General features: G+C 44.7%; 1 pseudogene; it reads left to right on the top strand.

Moving 5' to 3' along the window:
- The first annotated feature begins 8,995 nt into the window (after positions 1 to 8,995).
- Positions 8,996 to 9,811, top strand: LOC104867825 (annotated as a pseudogene).
- Positions 9,812 to 19,493: the final 9,682 nt, after the last annotated feature.

Raw genomic sequence — 19,493 nt, forward strand, 5'->3', positions numbered from 1 at the left:
CCCAGGTGGAGCCAAATCAGCGCGGGATTCCCGGAGCAGACCCCCGAGAGCAGCCCTTACGCCCCGGAGCGCAGGACAGAGCACCGCCTGCAGGGGGCGCGATCTCATGGGAGTAGGACCCGGGTGACTTCCTGGATCCCTGAAAAATGGCTTTGCAAATTCCTTGAGGGCTGGGACTGCCAAGGGGCAAGAATTTGGTTCCAGCCCCAGCTGGCCGGGTCGAGCTCCTGGAGGAGACAGGCGGGTCCAAAGGGAGGAGATTCCGACCCACTGTTGCCTTCACCACCAGCTGTGTGACCTTGGGCTGCTTGCTTAACATGCAGAGCCTTGTTAATCAGTGAGACAATGCATGCAATAAATTGGGCTCTTTTTGGTAAATGTGAAGGGTGTAGAACCTTCTGAGGGATGTAACAACCTGCTCAAAACGCAGATGTAGGGCTAAGGGTTTAGCTCAGTGGCAGACTCCTTGCACAAAGCCCTGGGTTCTATCCCCATTGTGAGGCGTCAGAAAGGCCAAGATACTCCCTTTCCCCAAAAGGGTTGAGGTTGGGGAAGCAGATTCCAGCTGGCTTTCCTTCTACCCTTGTCAGTTGTGGAGGACTGTGTGGTGGGCGTGGGGTTCCTTCCTAAGGTAATGCAAGATTCTTAAATTGAGGAAATTAAATGGTCTAGCTCACTCAAGTAGGCAGCTCCCTTGTGACTTTACCCAAGGACAAAGTGACTGCACTTACTCTCTCCACCCAAGATATCTGTAAAAGGAAGTTAGAGATTAATCTCCACTTAAATATTCCTGGGATTACATCACTGGGAGACCTTGCAATATCCCACCAGTCCTAGGGTTTGGCCAGGGGAGCAGTGAAGGGCCAGGGCCAGGAGGGCCTTGACCCTGGCCTTCTCGGCCCAAGCCTGAATTCTTGTCATCATTCTGCATCAGAATCACCTGGGGGGTGGTGCTTATTCAAACTTGGTTTGCTGGGCTCCTCCCCAGAGTTTCTGACTCAGTGGGGCTGGGATGAGACCTCTGGTGACCTTGATGCTGCTGGTCTAAGGCTGAGGCAAGGGAAGTTGACCAGGGCTAGCCAGACAGCCTCTGCACTGGGACTCTGCCTTCTCTGTCGAGGTTCCCAGAAACCAGGTGCTCCTCCCTGGGCAGTCCCGGTCTCCGGGGAACGGACTCACATGGGAAAGGCAGAGGTGGCATCATTAGAGGTCCTTTCGTGGTACCCTACAGTGCTCTGTAGACAGGACCTTCTTCCTGAGTCCCATCATTTCACCTGACCAAGAGGCCAGTGCCCAGAGGCAAATCTGAAGGAATGGTCAGGTTGGGTAGTCTGTACCCAGCCAGTGCCCCATGGGATTTTGTGTGTGGTCAGGTATGTTTGGAAGTAGCTTGCCTGTCATATTTTGTTAGTAAGCATAGAAAATTCTTAAATCAGTAGAAGTTAGAGCCTGTCAGCAGGATGACTAGGGAAGCAGAAATGACCTCGGAATAATGAGGAAGTGACTAGCAAGTTTCCATCACTGATGCCCATGAGAAGGCCCAGCATGGGGCCCTGGAATCTGGATGGAGCTGGTGCTGAGATTCTAGGACCCTTGGCTTAGGGCCTGGAGCAGACCCAGAAAAGATGGCACCCACAGACTCCCCTTGTGTCCTCCCTACCCCTGGGGATAGTGAGAGAGGCAAAGTGCTCACCACACGAGTGTCCTGAGAAGTGAGAGTCAGTGTCATGGGGCTCATGGCCAGGTGGGTGGAGAGCGGGTGATGGACAGGGTGGGCTCTCCTTTTGTTAAAACTGGAAATAGCCATGTATGTGGTAGGCTCTGAGCGCAGAATCTGCCTCTTTCTTGGATTTATCTGCCTGTTCTTCAGACAGTGTGATAGATCCAACACCTGTCCTTGCCCCTCTCCTATTTAAATGCCTTGCTTGGGGAAAGAAGGGTGCCATAAAGGGATGAAGTGGCTCAGACCACACGTATCTGACCACCTTGCTCTAAGGGAAAGACCCAGGAACATTCCTAGAGTTCCCAGGCTAATGGCCGGTACACAGGTCCTGAATAGTGAACCCACAGGCACTATAACTATTGGTCAGTCAACAAGCAGGCTCTCCTCCCTGGGCCTTTGTACTTGCTGCTTGCTCTGCCTGAAAAGCTCTTCCTCAAGACCTTCATAGCTGGGCTGGTGATGCACGGGTAGAGTACTTGCCTGGCATGTATCCAGCCCTAGGTTCCATACCTAGCACCTTAAAACATTTTTTCATTGTAAGACTCAACATCCTTTTGAGTTCTGGGCTGAGATTTTACCTCATCAGAAAGTCTGCCATGACAGCCACATCTGAGTCAGCCCCTCCAGTCTCTTCCCTTCCTCCATTATCACCTCACACATCCCTGCCCCTCCATAGTGTAAGCTCTGTCAAAAAACAAAAGAACAGTGCTTGCTTTCATGATCTTAATCGGCTGTATTTTCCTTTCTGGTATTGGGCAACTTCCTTCCATAAAATAGAATGCTCATTCTCTAAAAGAGAACACACATTCCAATGAACTGGGCAGAGGTTTGTTTTATGGACAGAAAAGGACCTGAAGAAAGCAGAAAGAGCCCAGAAAAAGGAGATTGGTCATTTCTAAGTTTCTTGCCTTGTATGGAGGGGACAGGGAGACAGAATAATAGAAAAATAACTGGTTGGTTTACATCAGGTTACTTCAAGTTACCTTTACTGTGAAAGAAAGCAGAGGGAACTTCATTATTATGCCAACTGAAATTGCCTGTTTGGGCAATTTGGCTGTTGTTTCTTTTAATCTTTATTTCTTGGGGCTGGGAATTTAGCTCAGTGGTGCCAGCACCTTTCTCACAAGGGCAAGGTCCTGAGTTTGATCCCTGTTACCCAAAACAAAACAAAACAAAAAACAAAAACAAAAAAAAAACCCTTTTCTTTGGAAGATCAGATAAACAGCTTAATTTCAGTATAGTAATATAGAACCTTAGCATCAGAACTCTGTTTTGGTTTTTAGCCTGGTCTTTCAGGTCCTAGTGCAGGAGCTTAGTCCAAAACAGCATTTTCTTGAAATTTCTTATTGTTATTTATTTATTTATTTATTTATCCTTTTGAGACAGGATCTTGTTATGATACCCAGACTGGTCCTGAACCCTCAGGTCAGTTAACACTTCTGCCTCAGCCTCCCCAGTAGCTGCGAGTATAGGCACGTGCCACTGTTCTTGGGTCTGTAATTTTTAACATCTCTAAGAGATCAAGGACTTTGATGTGTTCACTGCTTATGACAGAGTCAGACACACAGTAGGTTTTCCGTAATTATTAATTGAATAAATTGCATTATTAATTGCATAAGTTGGTCAGTCCATTACTATGTTCTGATCATTGCACTGGCCATTGAGGGACAAGCTCCACTCTCACTACCTTTGTTCCTTCCAGTGTCTTCACATCCCCTCTCTCCAGGACCCATAAGGCTAGAGGAACCTGGCCCCTACCCAACCCTCTGCCCTGAATCTGCCCAGAGCTTCCCTGCCCCATGGGGCTCCAGCAGCACCTGCCTGCTCAGGTCCTGGAACAGCAGCTCTGATGCTGTTTGAATGGCAGGCCTTTTATGAGGATCTACTGGCCCTCTTTTTGGGCCTCTGACTTCTGCAGCCAGAGTAGTGCCCAACTCACATGCTTACCACTCTCTAATACCTTTGCATATTCTTTTCTTTTGGTGCTGGGGATGGAACCCAGGGTCTTACACATGCTAGAAAAGTGCTCTACCTCTGAGCTACATCCCCAGCCCACCACTGAATATTCTTGATCATTACTTGAATTTTTCCATTTGTCTTCTATTTCTCTTTCCCTCTCCAAATACCTTAAGCTCCATGACAGTTGGGATTTTGTTCCTCTATCACTGTGCCATATCTGGTCCTTAGAGTTGGGGCTGGCTGGTAAGATTTGTTAATTGATGGACCAGGTGTCAGATGTGTGTGGGGCCAATACTTCCCTCTGTGAGACTGTGTTATGTTCGGTGGGAACCAGACACCTCTGGGAGTTGTGAAGAGCCCATGAAATGGCTGTATAAAGAGCCAGCAGACACTTCTGTCCAGCGTATGGGTCCCAACAGACTAGGATCTTTTGTGTGTGTTGGGGGGGCTTTAACCCTGGGCCTTGTGCATGTTAGGCAAATACTGTACCACTAAGCTACACTCCCAGCTCTTTTCATGAAAGGATCCCCTTAGCCTGAGTGGCATAACATACATTTTGTCATAAAGGTACAGAAACTTGGGTGTATAATGCCCACATTTATTATTTAGGATATTTCTGCTAATTATTAATTTAATTATGAGTGTTATTATATAAAACAGTGGGTACTTAACTGTAAAAAATACCTAAAAATAAAGTTTTGAATTTTTTTCTTTTTCTTGGTACCAGGGATTGAACTCGAGTCCCTGCACTTGCAAGGCAGGTGTTGGAACCTCTGAGCTAAATCCCTGTCCCTGAATTTTTAATATTTATTGAGTATTCATAAAAAGTATCAAAACTTTCAACATTAACTGTATTTTGGTGTCTAAAGTCTAAAAAATAACAACAGAAATAAATTCCTATAAAAACTACAATGAAAATACCAACAGCACTCTACAAAAAAAAATCTTTACTTCAATTATCACACCTAAGGTGACCTTCGCACATGACAACAGCATATTCTATACACACATATCGTTTACACAGCACATGTGTTTCACTTTCCTGACCTTTTTGTAGGACATACTTGACATGTTGCTAGTCTTACTGTTTTGTCAGGAGGGTCTTATTATATTATACAATATGTAGTTAACAGAAACATAAAATATCAATAAAATAAAGTATAAAATTCTAATACTAGTGCATTTAGAATAAATATCAACTATGAAAATGTCCAATCCTCTATGGAAATCTCTTCATGTTATTTTGCACTTATTATTTTATTTGTAAACTATCAGACTATTTATGCCACACATGTTTAGGATCAAGTAAAATATAACCATTGGCCAATGCTTTGTGTTTTTAGTGACATCATAGATGCTATATAACTCATCAGCAACATGTACTCCACCTTTGGTTTTGTTGTAGAAAGTTTCCATCTCAGGCTTCCATTTTGTCAGATTTCCCTATCAATATTTCCATTAAGGTACAATGGTGACATCAATGGTACCATTTTGTTTTTCTTTGCCATGTACAAGGGCAATGTAAATCTTTCTGAAATCCAAAGATTGTACTATACAATTCTCCATTTTTGAAGTTGCAACGTGTCATTTGGAATTTCTGCTTTGTTCCTGTGTACAGTACCTATGCTGGTTAACTTGTGCTCTGTTAGCAAATGTAACATTGATCAGAAGCTGGTGAACCAATTATATAATGTCACAGTCTGATTAGTTTGGGAGATAGGAACAACAAATCTTTTCACAATATTATTCAGTTTATTACTATATGAATAAGGACCTGGTGGCTGAATTCCAGGATAAATTTCTAAATTGGAAGGGTAGTAAATCTTCACATCTACAATGGCATAACTTTTATGACATAATTTGACCTATCACTTTTCCATAAGTCTTTTACATTCCTGCTATTACCATGAAAAATACCTGTTAAGTACAGCAGACCTATATGAATGCTTTCATTTCGGCTTGTGGGGTGTCATAATAAATATATTTTTTAATATCACAGTTGGTGCATACAGACCGTTTCACTTGTATTTCAGCCTTTGTGAATTTCACAACATTGTGTGTAGCATTTCATCTGTTTCTATTTCCAACACTGAATGGGAGTGCTGGCATTCTGTCCAGTGCCAAGATCCTCACTATATATATATATAAAGGGGTCTTACAGAAAGTCAACTGAAAGTCAGTGAATAAAGGGATTCATGTGTGTCTAATGCAGCAATACAGCGACCCTAGAGAATATGAAAAAAAATGTATATATATAATTTTTTTTTTTTGAGACGGGGTCTCACTATGTAGTTGAGACTGACTTGGAACTCACTATGTAGCCCAGGCTGGTCTCAAACTCACAGCAGTCCTCCTGCCTCAGCCTCCCGAGTGCTGGGATTACAGGTGTGCACCACCATGCCTGGCCTCACTATATTTTTGATCCAGTTCTAACATTGGTTTGTTCCATTTGGGTGCATGACCATTTTGAAACATTTTGACAATCAAATACACATTCACACTGCTGTTTTTTCTTCATCATCTGAACCAAGGAACTCTTCATTCCCTGTGCATCAGTTTATTCTTGTTCCATTTCACTGTCACAGGAACTTTGGTTCACACAGCCAATGTCAAAGTCATAGTCATTGTCATCATTATCTATGCATGATTGATCTGATGATTCACTTTTGACCTCCTTCAAAACTGGCAAATCTGATTTTTCATGTGCCCTTGCAATGCATTGGGCTACTTCTATTGAAAAAAATCAAAAGAAAACATTTTAAATAAGCAAATCCTCAATGCACAGAAATTTAACAATGAGCATTTCATGGATAAAACTCACCTGTTGCTGCTTTGGAGCTCCTGTACACTCCTTGCCATTTATCTGCCAAGTGGGCAAATGCACAAATGAGTTTTGGCTTTCACCTGGTGCAGCTACTGTAAGTCACATCCACATTTCATTATCATAAAATACATGTTTTCATAACAGAAGAGTGGTAGGGGTGTATGTTACCCCATGTGATGCTCAGGTAAACATATGCAAAACATGTTAGAGCCTTCTGTGGTTAAAAATCCCAGTTTGACACTTTTGCACAAGTGCACACACCTTACCATTCATCCTACCAAGTAGGTAAGCACAAAGATTGCTTCCTGTATCCTCTCTCCAGGCACAAATACTGAGACATGAAGCTGGCTACTGTTATGGTAAAGTACAAATTTTTAGTGGAAAAGTGTGGCACCAGTTGTTATAACCCAATGTTATGCCCTTTGGGCTTAGTTGCCCAGGCTGGCCTCAAAATTATGACCCTTCTGCTTTAGCCTCTCAAGTAGCTGGGATTACAGGCCTGTAGCACTGGCCTAGTTTATGATTTAGACTATCCAGCTTCCCAAGAGCTTCAAAGTCTAGTTGTCTCTGACCCCAGAACTTTAGACAGGAAAGGCAGCCCCACTTGTACAGAGCTTTAGTCTGAGTAGACAGGACACTGGTCTTCGGAGAAGGTGGGGACAGGCATGCACACTCCAGAGTCTCAGGTAGTGACAGAGCCTGCCAGGAGCAGTTCACAGGGCAGGCTCAGAGCAGATTGGTGCCATGATGACTAATCCACTCAGCCACCTGTACCTTATCTCCTGACTTCTCTACCTCTCTACGTGTGTGTGGCCTTAGAGGGAGCAGCACAGGAGCCCCCTGTCTCCCTCCCCTCCTCATGCCTACCTTTCCTCCATCGAGGTCTTCCTCTCCCTGTCCCCTTCCAATGGGTAGGCTCCTTTCCCTCTACCCAGGTCTCCACCTGCCTTTTGTGTCTTCTGTCTTGAACCCCAGCCCTGCAGTCCAACTTCCCTGCAGGTGCCTAATTGCACCATAGACCTTGTTTACTGAATTCTGGATTTTCTGTTGTGGCTGAGGATCACACGGGGCTTCCGTAGCCTGCTCTCTGCTTTCTTCCTCCCTTTTCTTCTTGGTCAGTGGTAAAGCTACAGGTGTGGTGTTTGCCCTTGTTTCTTAAAGAAGGGCCTTCTTTGCCCAGCCTGGCCTTCTTGTGACATTAGGTTCTGAAGATGGAAGTGGTACCTAAGAACTGGGTGTAGTTGAAGTAATGAATGAACTAACCCGGAACTTGATATCTTTCCTAAGTGTTTCTATATGTTGAACCCCCCCCCACACACACATTGTTGGTTTTTGAAGGTGGCTTTGTATTTAAAAATAATGGAGGGTCTGGAGATTTGGCTCAGTGGCACTGTGCCTGCCCCACAATTGCAAGATCCAAAAAAGGCTTAATTCCCAAACAAACAAACAAAAAATAGAAGAAAGGCCCACTTGCTAGCCCCAAAGGAGAGTCTTCTGTCACTTTCTTCTTCTCAGATGTGGACACTGGGCTTGTCAGTGCACACTGAGACCCTCAGTCTCCCCCGGGGACAATTAACAGATGCAGGTTTTTTTGCTTTTAATTAAGTATACTTTGTAGCTAGGAACAGTGGCACGGCCCTATATTTATAGCGTAGGGCAGACTGCCAGCTCATCAGTTCTAGGAATGTGTCAGTACTTCCCTCACCAGGGAACTCCTATGGGGATCAAAGTGCTCAAGCATTGGTCGGTGAGCACAGAATGATGGCCATGGCAGTGCAATGCACACACACCCAATTTGTTAGATTTAATGTCTACAAGGAAAGCAAGCTGGGCCAAAGGATCCAGAAGGAGAAATAACGAAGACTGACCTCCCAGAGGTAGGAGTGGGGAGCCCCTGGCCATTGAACCAGGAGCCATGAGTCTTCATGCAGGCTTTCTGCTGTCCTAAGCTCATAGATGTGTGTTTAGATTTTGGTTTTTGGTACTGGGTATGAACTAGAAATCTCTACCACTGAGCTATGTGCCAAGTCCAATATTTAAAAATCAATATGGTGATGGTATGTACATATGTATGCATGTATATATATTTCTAAGAGACAAGGTCCTGCTATATTGGCCAACTGGCCTCAAAATTCTGGCCTCAAGCAATATTCCTGCCTCAGCTTCCCAAGTAGCTGGGACTATAGGGGAATGCTACTGTTTCTAGCTACAAACTATATTTAATTGAAAGCAAAACATAAAAGTTCTTAACACAAAAACTGAGGATTGGGCTGGGGATTTAGCTCAGTGGTTCTGCCACCTGCCTTGCAAGTGGAAGGTCCCAAGTTAAATCCCCAGTACCAAAAACAAAAAACAAAAAGCTGAGGGTTGGCTGAACCACTTCCCCAGCTGGCCTGAGTGGCAGGTGGAGCAGCATCACTGCAGCAGGGACACAATGCCTTGAACTTGTGGGAGTATGTGAAGCAACACTTTTTCTGGATTATTTCATCATGGGACATCAAATTTCAGATCAGACACAGCTGGTTACCAGAGAAAGTAGCAAAACATGTCACATTGGTTCTTGGGAGGGTAGCTGAATTCAATGATGTAACTGCTAAAGTGGCTGCTGGCCAGGAAAAACATCTCTTTGAGGCACAACCTGGTTCTGATTCCTCCGTCTTTTGGAAAGTGGCTGTACAGGTGGTCTGTACCAAGATTCACAAAAGCAGTGGCATTGTAGAAGCATCATGGATCATGAATTTGTACCAGTCCATTCAGCTTTATAGAGCATCACAAGCCAAGCAGCAGGAACATTGGCTCAGAGCTCCGCCTCTGAAGAATCTGATGAGACTTTATCCTTTGTAAGGTCTTCTCAGACTAGCCTTTGGAAGGGTGAAGCAGCTGACTGATGAGGAGCGGTGTTGCATCTGCATGGATGGATGAGCTGGTCTCATCCTGCCATGTGCTCACAACTTTTGCCGTAAGTGTATTGATAAGTGGAGTGATCAACACGGGAATTTCCCTATTTGTCACCTACAGGACTGGAGCAAATGAGTCTTGGGTAGCCTCAGATGCACCCACAGAAGATGACATGACTAACTATATTCCTAACCCGGCTGATGAAGCAGGCCAACTCCACAGGCCATGACTGTGGGAGAAGAGCTTCTTCTGTTGCTGCAGGCTACAAATACTTTGTAGTCAAGGCGGAAGAATGGAGGTATCTTCTGGTGCAGATACAGAAAAACTAATTTTTTCCCATCCTCTTATTTTTGCTATACTGATAATGTATCCCATTTAAAAAATAAACCCTCCATGTCTTCCCCCTCCCCCCAATAAAGGGTTAACATGAAATCCTGACTTACAGTTTCTCTTAGAAATGTAGACCATCTTGAAGCTTTAGGTTCACTTTTCTGCCTGGAAACAGTGGCCCTGGCTCTGTAGGATTTCCCTTTGACCATACTCTGGTCCCACCAGTCTTACTCCTGGCTCTGTCCACTTCCCTGAGTTGCCTGCCTATGCTTCAGGAGTGTAGTTTGTAAGCCCAACCCTGTGTATGCTGGTGAGATGACTCAGCTACTTTCCATATCAACTTTTTTCTCTCCTACCACCATCTGCTCTCCCCGCCTGGCTACAGTTTCTGTTCCTCCTAAGTCTGACTTGTTGGCCACTCCTTGTAGCCTCTGCCTTAGAACCTTTCTGCATAGCCCTCACCCCTGCTGGCCAGTGCTCTCTCTACTTCCGGGTTCAGATTCCACAGAGGCTCTCCTTGCCCAGTACATTAGCCAGTCTCCTGAGTTTAAAGGTAACCAGGCAGCCTAAGGGCTGGTTACTCTGGGGCAGGGGCCCAAATGTGTCCAAAAGAGCTGTGACCAAGGGTGGGGGTGGGAAATAGAGTCATGCACCCCATCTTTTTGTTTGGTTGTACCTTGGTTGAAAGCTGATTAGCTATTATTCTCAGGCCACAGAACACTGATGTGATCTTTGCATTCAAGATCTTCCTGGGGAAGGTCCTTTCCTCTGTCATACCTTTACTTGTGTTTCAAAGATAGATCAGTAAATCTGAGGTTATAATTCAAAAATATTTCCTTATTTCAGGTCTCAATAAGGAAAGTTTGCAAGCTCCTGATCTATTCATTACTGAAATTGCTCTATAATTCATCTACATGCATTTTATTTGTTAATCTTAACGATGAGTGACTAGGTCACTTTAGTCCTCTACCACCACCTCCCCCAGTCATACTGATAAGTATTAGATTTCCCTTGCCTCAAGATGGCTGCCACATAAAACAGTAGCCTCCTTCCCATAATGCTCTGCTCCTTAAAATGGCTGCCACATGGAATAGCAGCCTCCATGTTAAATATGGCTTCTCCTACCAAGGGACAGCCTTCTTCCTCCCATCATGCCTCTTTTCCCACCAAAAAAGTAACCTGGTACTTGCTACCTCAGAGTAACCAGTGATGTCACAAGCCCCTCCTAATGATGTCACAGGCTCCTCCAATCTCTTAATGCTACCTCACTCAACTCCATCCAAGCTCAGGTTAACCCCACCCCACTCCTATAAAAGAAGCTCCTGTTCCACCATGCTGTTTTTCCTTTGTTAGGCTATAGCCTGGCAGATCCTCCCCATAGTAAAGGCTTGTTGTAGTCCTGGTCTGGTCTTGGTTTTTGGCTTTTTTACCTGACAGTGAGTATCTTTGTGTTCTGTCATGTGCAAAAATATCTTTATGCTATGGGAACCTCCAAGTACATTGTGAGGCAGGTTGATCCAGAGGTCATGACATAGAAACAAAGCTCACAGATGAATTTAGGATGCCTAGGGATGGGGGCAGAGCTTAGCGACAGAGAAAGCCTGTGTTTAGCATGTTCAAGGTCCTAGGTTCGATCCCCATTACTACCAAAAAAATTAGGATGCTTAATCACACAACTTACTAGATCACTTTAAAGCACTTGGCAAAAAAGAGATGGAGGGGCTAATACACATTGGATAGGGTGCCAGGCAACTGGAGATCACCACTACCTGAACACTGGGTAAAAGATGCTCATTTGTCTTATCGGTCCCCCTCCCCCCACTGACCTTAGCCTTCTCCACTTATAATTGGGTCCTCTCCTCGAAATAGCTTGCCAAATAAAGTTACTGGGTTTTGGGGGTGCTCTTCTCTTAGTTTCTAAGTCCTTCTCATCTTGAACCAGGAATTGAATGAAAGAAGCCCAAAATGGAGACAAAATTATCTGCAAAGTGAAGGAGGAAGGTAAGGGTGAAATTGGCTCTGCACAGTGAGCTTGGGCCAAACCAAAGAGAGGAAAAAATCGAAATCAAAATAAAAACACACCCTGAGGAACATGGGGTGGGCTATTGTGAAGTGGCAATGATAACAGTGAGCTCTTGATGGTGTTTGTGTCCTTCTATCCTGTCCACATCTCATGGGAACCTGCAAGAACTTCTGCATACAAGGTTCTGAGATTTGGTTGGCGTGTGTCCTCAGATCTTGTAATTAATACATCCTCATTATTCCCCCCAGCCAGCTTTGCCATACCCTGCCTCCCTGCCTTACACTTGCAAAGAGCCAGACTGGAGGATGAAGAACCCAGCAGACAAAAATGCCCCAAGACAAATGCACATACTTGCTCTATTACAGAGTCAAGGACAAGTAGACTTGGTACGTTAGTCAGCTTTTCATCACTGGTACAAAATACCTGAGAAAATCAACTTATAAGGAGCACGTTATTATTTTGGCTCTGGTTTCAGAGGTGTCAGTCCATGAATGCTTAGCCCTGTTGCCTTTGGGCTCCCAAGGAGGAACAACAAAGTAAGATGCACTTTTGTCATCAGACACGAGAAGTTGATGCTACATCTAAACAAATGCTGTTACAAGACTATCATCCTTCCATCTATTCCCAAAAGAGCCCCCCCTTTTTTGTACCAGGGATAAAACTCTGGACCATGTGTTTGTGAAGCAGGCAGCAGAACCACTGAGCTAAATCCCCAGCCCCCAAAAGGGCCCATTTATCTTTTCAAAAAGTTATTTTTTTTCCATAAGTGCCTTTTTTGGCCCCTTTGGTAAGATGGTATGTAAGTCCCAAATTAAAATTTATCTTTTCTCTTGCCCATTGGTCTTTTATCAGTTTAATTTGCAGACCTCTAAGCACAGAATTTAAGGAGGGTAGAGGGAAAGGGCTTTTTTGTTTTGTTTTGTTTTTACCAATAACAGACAATAACTTCCTCTTCCCTTCCCTGTACCAATGTTCTGCTTCCAGGCAACTTTCTGTCCTTTTCACCATTCCCCAACCATGGGTATTCAGTGGAATCTCTCCTGGAGTACTTTTTAAAAATATGGATTCCTGAGCCTCACTGCAAAGGTTCAGATTTAATGGTTGGGGCTGCCTTTGACTCTTGCATCGTGGCTGGGGCATACTCAACCTGGACCTTCCCTGACGTTCTCCAACTCTCTTTCTTTCACTGACATGGAACTCAATTGAGCAAGAGGAACTAATTACCATTAAGGTGTAAGTGGCCCTCTAGGATGCAAACACTTCTTTTTAGGATGTAAACACCTGCGTGGTGTGTGTGTGTGTGTGTGCGCGTGTGTCTGGTGCTGGGAACAGAACCCAAGTCCAAATGCATGCAGAGCACAGCTCTACCACTTGAGTTACACCCTCAGGAAGTAAACTTTTAAAAAGAAGATATTGGTTAAATGCAACACATCTCTAACTCTCAGACTATGCAGCAGTGTAGGAAAGTAAAAAGAAACTAGAGTTTTAGGCAGAGGCCAAGCCTAAGCCAGGGTTCCCAACTCCAATTACAGGTGAGAATTTCCTGCAGAACTTTGAAAAAATCCCATCCTCAAGCCAGCATCTCTGCTGGGAAAGGCATGGCATTCTTTTTAAAGTTCTTTTCTGTGGTTTGGATAAGTCTCCTACAAAGACCAAGTGTTGAAGAATTAGTCTCTAGTCTCTGATGCTACCAGGAGGTGATAAAACCTTTTAGGGGCCAGTTGGAAGGGAGTTAGTTAAGTTATTGGTTATTGGGAACTGACCCTTGAAGGTGATATTGGACCCTGGCCTCTCCTCTTCCTTTGATTTTGATTTCTGTCATGCAGTAAACAGCTTCCTTTCCCAGCTGCTCCCACCGTGATATACTGCTTTGCCACAGGCTGAAAACAGTAACAGCAACTGACCATGGGCTGAAACTTCTAAAACTGAGCCAAAAATAAACCTTTACTCTTTTAAAAGCTGGTTATCTCAACTATTTTGTTATGGTAACGTAAAGCTGACTAATTCATTCTTGAGTGATTCTTAATTATGGCAGTTGTGATTGAAAACCTCTGCTGTCTGGCTTTCTGCTTTCCTTAGTTTCTTGTCCTTCCCTCTTTCCCTCTTCTGTGTTTGTAGACAATACCTGGATCTTGGAGTTGTATTTGTTCCTTTACTTGTTTACAATTACCTTCAGAGCAATGCAGGCTCAGCTATGACAGACTGAGGTTAGTCTTTCTGTAGGCAAAGGAGGTGAGTCAGAGGCTGCCTCTGTGTGTGTACCATGGAAATCTCTGTAGTCGCATTGTGAGAGGTTATCCTTGCTTATCCACATGCTACCTGCTCGACAATTTCACATACATCCAACACAAGTGAGAATCGAGAAATCGTCCTCGGCTGGAAGCGCAGCTCCGTGGTAGAGCATACCTTCAGTGTGCTCAAGGCCTGGTGTTACGCCCTCAGCACCTCACCTCCCCCAAAGCCCTTGTAAAGTTCTTCTCCAGTCAAATACAGTCCCTGTATCAGTATTGAATCAACTTAGTACCTGGATCCATGTTCTTGTGACTTTAGTGCTACAGAGCCAAAGTTTGGCTCACAGTTGCCAGAGAAGGCACAGAACCTAGTGACAGTTTTAAAGGTTTTTCTCCACTAGTAATGAACTCTTGGTGTCTGAAGAATTGAGGCACAAAAATTTAGGAAGTTTGCCCAGGGGATATAGGTTAGTGGTGCAGTGCTTGCTTAAGGCCCTGGGTTCAATCCCCAGTAACTCCACCACCAAAGAAAAGGTAAATTTATGAGCAACTAGATAAATAATGTGTATTAAAGCACATAACAATAATAGTAATAATTGTTGAGCAGTTATTATGTACTAGATACTGTGCCAAGCATGCCAAATGTATTATTTCACTTCATTCTCACATTAGTCTTTGTAGGCAGGTGCTGCTCTATCTCCCGTTTCTACAGAGGACGCAGCACACACACACACACACACACACACACACACACACACACACACACGATCAGGGTCAATAATGGGAGTTGGAAGCTTAAATTCAGGCTCCCTTGAACTCTGTTCAGTTTCCACATGGTGCTTGTAAAATCTTCTGTTTATCTTGATGTTTCCTAGAGACTTTGCAGAATGCCCAGCTGCTTAGATGGTGAGCTGTGAATCAGGAAATCCTCATCTGGGAAAAATCTCAGTGGGGAAGGAGCAGGCTGGACTATTGTGAATCCGCGGCTGGGGCGTGGCGATGCCACAGCAAGTGAGGAAACACTGGCTACTCTCTGCCACATACCCCACCCACAGAGTGGGTGAATTTGACTTTGGAAGTTGGGTCTGTGGACAGCGGGACACACAGATTTCCACAAACCGCAACATCTCCCTCTGCTGGCCGTTGCCTAAGATTACAGAGAATCTGTGTTGCCCAGGCCTGGCACCTTTGAAGTCATAGGTGGCTTTAAGCACTCTGACATCTTGTCTTCCTCCTCCAGGTAGCACTGTTACCAACTCTGTGGGGTCTTGTGCTCCCTATCAGAGAATCAGATGGGAGCAACTCTGCACAGGAAGAAGGCTTTGTTTTGATTTTTTTTTTTTTTTTGGTACTTGGGGTTGAAGGCCTAATCATGGAGCTTCGTCCTTAACTCATTTTTATTATTTTGTTTTGAGACAGGGCCTCACTATGTCATTAAACTGCCTATACTAGGCTCTAACTTGTGATACTCCTGCTTCAGCCTCCCAGAGTGCTGGGACTACAGGCATGTGCTAAGGGGGAAAGCCAAGGGTGACAGGAACCCCAGGCTGACTCAAAGGACAGAGGTGTATAGCTTTTACGGCATCTATGAAGCAGGCAGGGATCCAGTCCTTTGATGTCACTGCATGCAGAGGCACAGTTTTAGCTTCCCTGTGCTCTTGTCATAACACTCATCTCGTTATCAGTGAAGTCTTCGTCTTGGGTTGTGATTTTTATGTTAATAAGGTAAGGGTAACTATAGGTTACTCTAGCGACTATTCTATGCATGTATTTGTCCCTGGGCACCTGGAATTTGCCCACTGTCATCGGAGGAAGTGCTTATTGGGAGCAGATTGGCTCCTCTGCCTCAGTGGGTTTGATTTTAATGGCCTTGTCTTCTTTAGCTCTGGGTTCTTGGTATCTCTGCTGACCACACAGCCTGTGAAGGCTGAACTGACTTCACATCTTCCAGTTTCCCAATGTGTTCCTTTAATTTCATAGCTTTGACAACAGGTCCACTTTTTTACTCCCAATTTCCTGGGGTCAGATTGTCCCCCTTGTACTGTCATGTCCCCCAGTCTCAGCAGGGCCACAGTCTCAGAACCCAGCACTCCTGGCCATGGCAATGGCACACTGACCAAGGTGGTGACCCTGTGGCTCTGGGGATGAGCACTTACCCTAAACAGTACAGTCCTGGACATTTCACTATGGAAGTCCTTTCTTCCTCTGGGGTCCCTCTAGCAGCGCTGTCAGTTGGGCCATGTGTGGCCATGGACCCCTCCCTATATAAGAAAGCCCCTCAACTTCACTTCATAGCAACATAGACATTCCTAGGTCCAGTCCCAGCAAGCTGGCCATTGACCACATGGGTATGGCTCTAGATGGCTGTAATGTGAATGCTCTCTGTAGTTTGAACGGTGTTCATTAGCAGTCATTGATTTGTGGCCTTCAGTTGTTCCTGTGTTTGTCCTTTTGTCTACCCCATCTGTACTGCCGAGCTCTCTTGCTCTGTCTTGAGCAGGGACAGAGGTTTTTATTCATCCAGGGTCCTGCTCCTGTGTTTCTAAGTTGGAAGGACATCAGGCCTAGTGGTATGCTGGGAGTCTTGTGGCAGGAGCACACCCAGGCCCTACCTGCTTCCCAAAGCCCTAGCAACAGTGACACTGCAACCCACAGAAGCAGGATGTACCATGTGTCCCTTAGTGATGCTTAGTGAGTAGCAAGGGACAGTGGTTTGATTACCATTTCTTCAATTGGGAGTCCCAAACACAGAAAGACCAGGGAAGAGAGTCCATTTTGGGACTTGGATGTAGCTTAGTGGTACAGCTCTGGCCTGGCATGCACCAGACTCTGTGTTGAATTCCCAGCAACACAAAGAACAAGAAAGAAAAATATGCCTATTTTAAGATCTGTATCACTTCTGCATTCTAGAGATAGCAGCAAAATTCTTTTTTGAGAAAAGGTTGGTTTGGGGAGTCATCAAGAGGAAGCCCTTGGGAAGGCTCAAAACCAGAATTGTCTTTTACTATGGAGAGGTTTAGCCAATACTAGGCCACTGAATTTCTTTGTGTAGCCATCTCATGTTAATCTTCTTTTCTTTTCTTTTTTCTGTCATTGTCTTTATTGGTACATTTTAGGTATACAGTACAGTTACATTCATCATTGGGATCTTGTACCTTTACATGACAGGTCTTGGTTCTCATTTTTCCCCTTGTCCCTGCCCTCCCTTCACCCTCTCCTCCCCTCCCCATTTAGAAACACTTTATTTTCATTTTCTCATATTTTTTTCTTTTCCCTTATTACCTTTCCCCTACCCTTCCCACTTTTCCTACACCTTTAATCTTTTTTTTTTTCTTTTCTTTTCTGCAGTACTGGGGATCAAACGCAGGACCTTGCACGCTAGGCAGGCACGGTGCCCCTGAGCTAAATCCCTGGCCCAATCTTTTCTTTTTCTTAACATTCTCTGAAGGGTTTAGAAGCAAGGTTGTGGGATGTTTGGAGCAAGATCCAACAAAACAAGTACCGAAGCTGAACTTGCGCTGGTGACTCAAGCTTCAGAATGCAGGCATAGCTGACAGACAGATAGCTGGTTAGCTAGCTAGAGCTAGGGAGATAGACAGATAGACAGATAGGGACACACACAGTGATAGCTAAAATAACCAAGACCTTCAGAGAGGAAGGGTAGCTCAGTGGTACAGTGTGTGTTGAAAATGTACAAGGCCCCAAGTTTGGTCCTCAGCGACATAAATAATATTAACGATGATGATGACAATGAGAATAACAAACAACAACAATATGGGTTTTTTCTTTTCATGTGAACTGAAAAGGCTGGTGCTCAGAAGTTCAGAGGCCGGCATCACAGCTCCATGTTTTTTCCGGGGAATTCAAGTCTTTCCACCTTTCTGCTCAACCCACTTTAGAAGTACTTTTGGTAATCCTAGCACTCCACGAGGCTGAGGCAGGAGGATCTAAGTCTGAGCCCAACCTGGTCATTGTATCAACTAGTGTGACCCTATCTCAAAATAAAAAAAAAAGGGGCTAAGGATGTAGCTCAGTGAAAAATGCCCTGGGTTCAGTCTTCAGTACCATTTAAAAACAGGGCATTCTGTTTTTTAAGCTTGCTTGCCAATGTGCTGGGCTTGTCTCCTCTGCAGCTTGGTGGCTACTCTGCCTTTGCCATGGCATTTTTCTTCCAAGCAGGAAGAAGAAGGGGCACAAAGAACAAAGGACACAGTCATCCCCTTTACAGGATCGTCCAGAAACATCCTCCACTCATTTATCGCATTCTCATTTATGTTGTTTGCCAAAAGTAAACATTTGGAGCTGCGAATGAGGTTGGAATTTACAGTTTTCAGTGGCACATGGCTTTCCCATGGAAGATTCGTGTTCTCTCATAAGAAGGAAAGGGGAGCTGATGGGGGGGTCCCTTCGATCCGTGCTGGAACACACAGCTCTTTAAATAGCCACATAAAGGGCTGGGGATTAGCTCAGTGGTGCCACTGCCACCTGCCTCAAAAGGGCAAGGTCCAGAGAGTTTGATTCTTGGTGCCAAAATAAACAAATACATAAATAAATAGCCACACAATGGGTCTTCTGACGATCTGCGTTTACTCCCCTTCTCTGTGTGAAAGATGGAGTTTAGACACAGCACTGGGTGACGTTACTAATCTGGATCTATTAGGAAGGCATTTGTTCCCCTTTTAAAAATGCTTCAAGAGGCTAGGGGTATATAGGTCAGTAGTGAATTTCCCTGGTGTGTGCAAGGTGCTGGGTTCTACCCCCAGCTCCACAGAAACAAAAGAGAAAAGCCATTGAGCTGGCTGAAGGTGGGGCTCAGCGATAGAGTATGTGTTTAGCGTATATGGGGACCTGGGTTTAATTCCCAGTACCACTGAAGAAGGAAAAAAAGTTGCAGGAGTGGAAGTCTCTGTATGCTCAAGTCAGCCTCTGCTAATAGTCACCTCCAGGCTGTGGCTGGTGCTACAGCCACACAGGGATAGCTACCCATCTAGTGAAGTTTCACAGGACTGAACCAACCATAGACAGATTAACAAAAGAAAAGAACACACACATGTACTAAAATACACAAGCACAGGGACCTTGCACATAGTAGAAGACTCACAGAAATGGCAGATGGTTGAATCTTTTTTTGTTTGTTTGTTTTGGTTTGTTTTTTGAGACAGGGTCTCACTATGTAGTTGAAACTGACCTGGAACTCACTATGTAGCCCAGGCTGATCTCAAACTCACAGCAATCCTCCTGCCTCAGCCTTCAGAGTGCTGGGATTACAGGTGTGCACCACTACACCCAGCTCAGATGGTTGAATCTTAAATGGCATTCTGAGCTGCAGAAAGAAATAGGGGCTTCAGGCAAAACTTCAGGCAAAGCCTTTCCTTGTTCTAGCAGCAGAGAAAGAAAAAAAAAAAGAAGTGTGTGTGTGTGTGTGTGTGTGTGTGTGTGTGTGTGTGTGTGTGTGTTGGAGATGTGGTGGAGGGGGGAGAGGTGATGCTAGGACTGTCTCTCCAG

The sequence above is a fragment of the Fukomys damarensis genome, unplaced genomic scaffold, assembly GCF_012274545.1.
Source record: "Fukomys damarensis isolate Sample0158 unplaced genomic scaffold, DMR_v1.0_HiC HiC_scaffold_29, whole genome shotgun sequence".
Taxonomy (NCBI): Eukaryota; Metazoa; Chordata; class Mammalia; order Rodentia; family Bathyergidae; genus Fukomys; species Fukomys damarensis.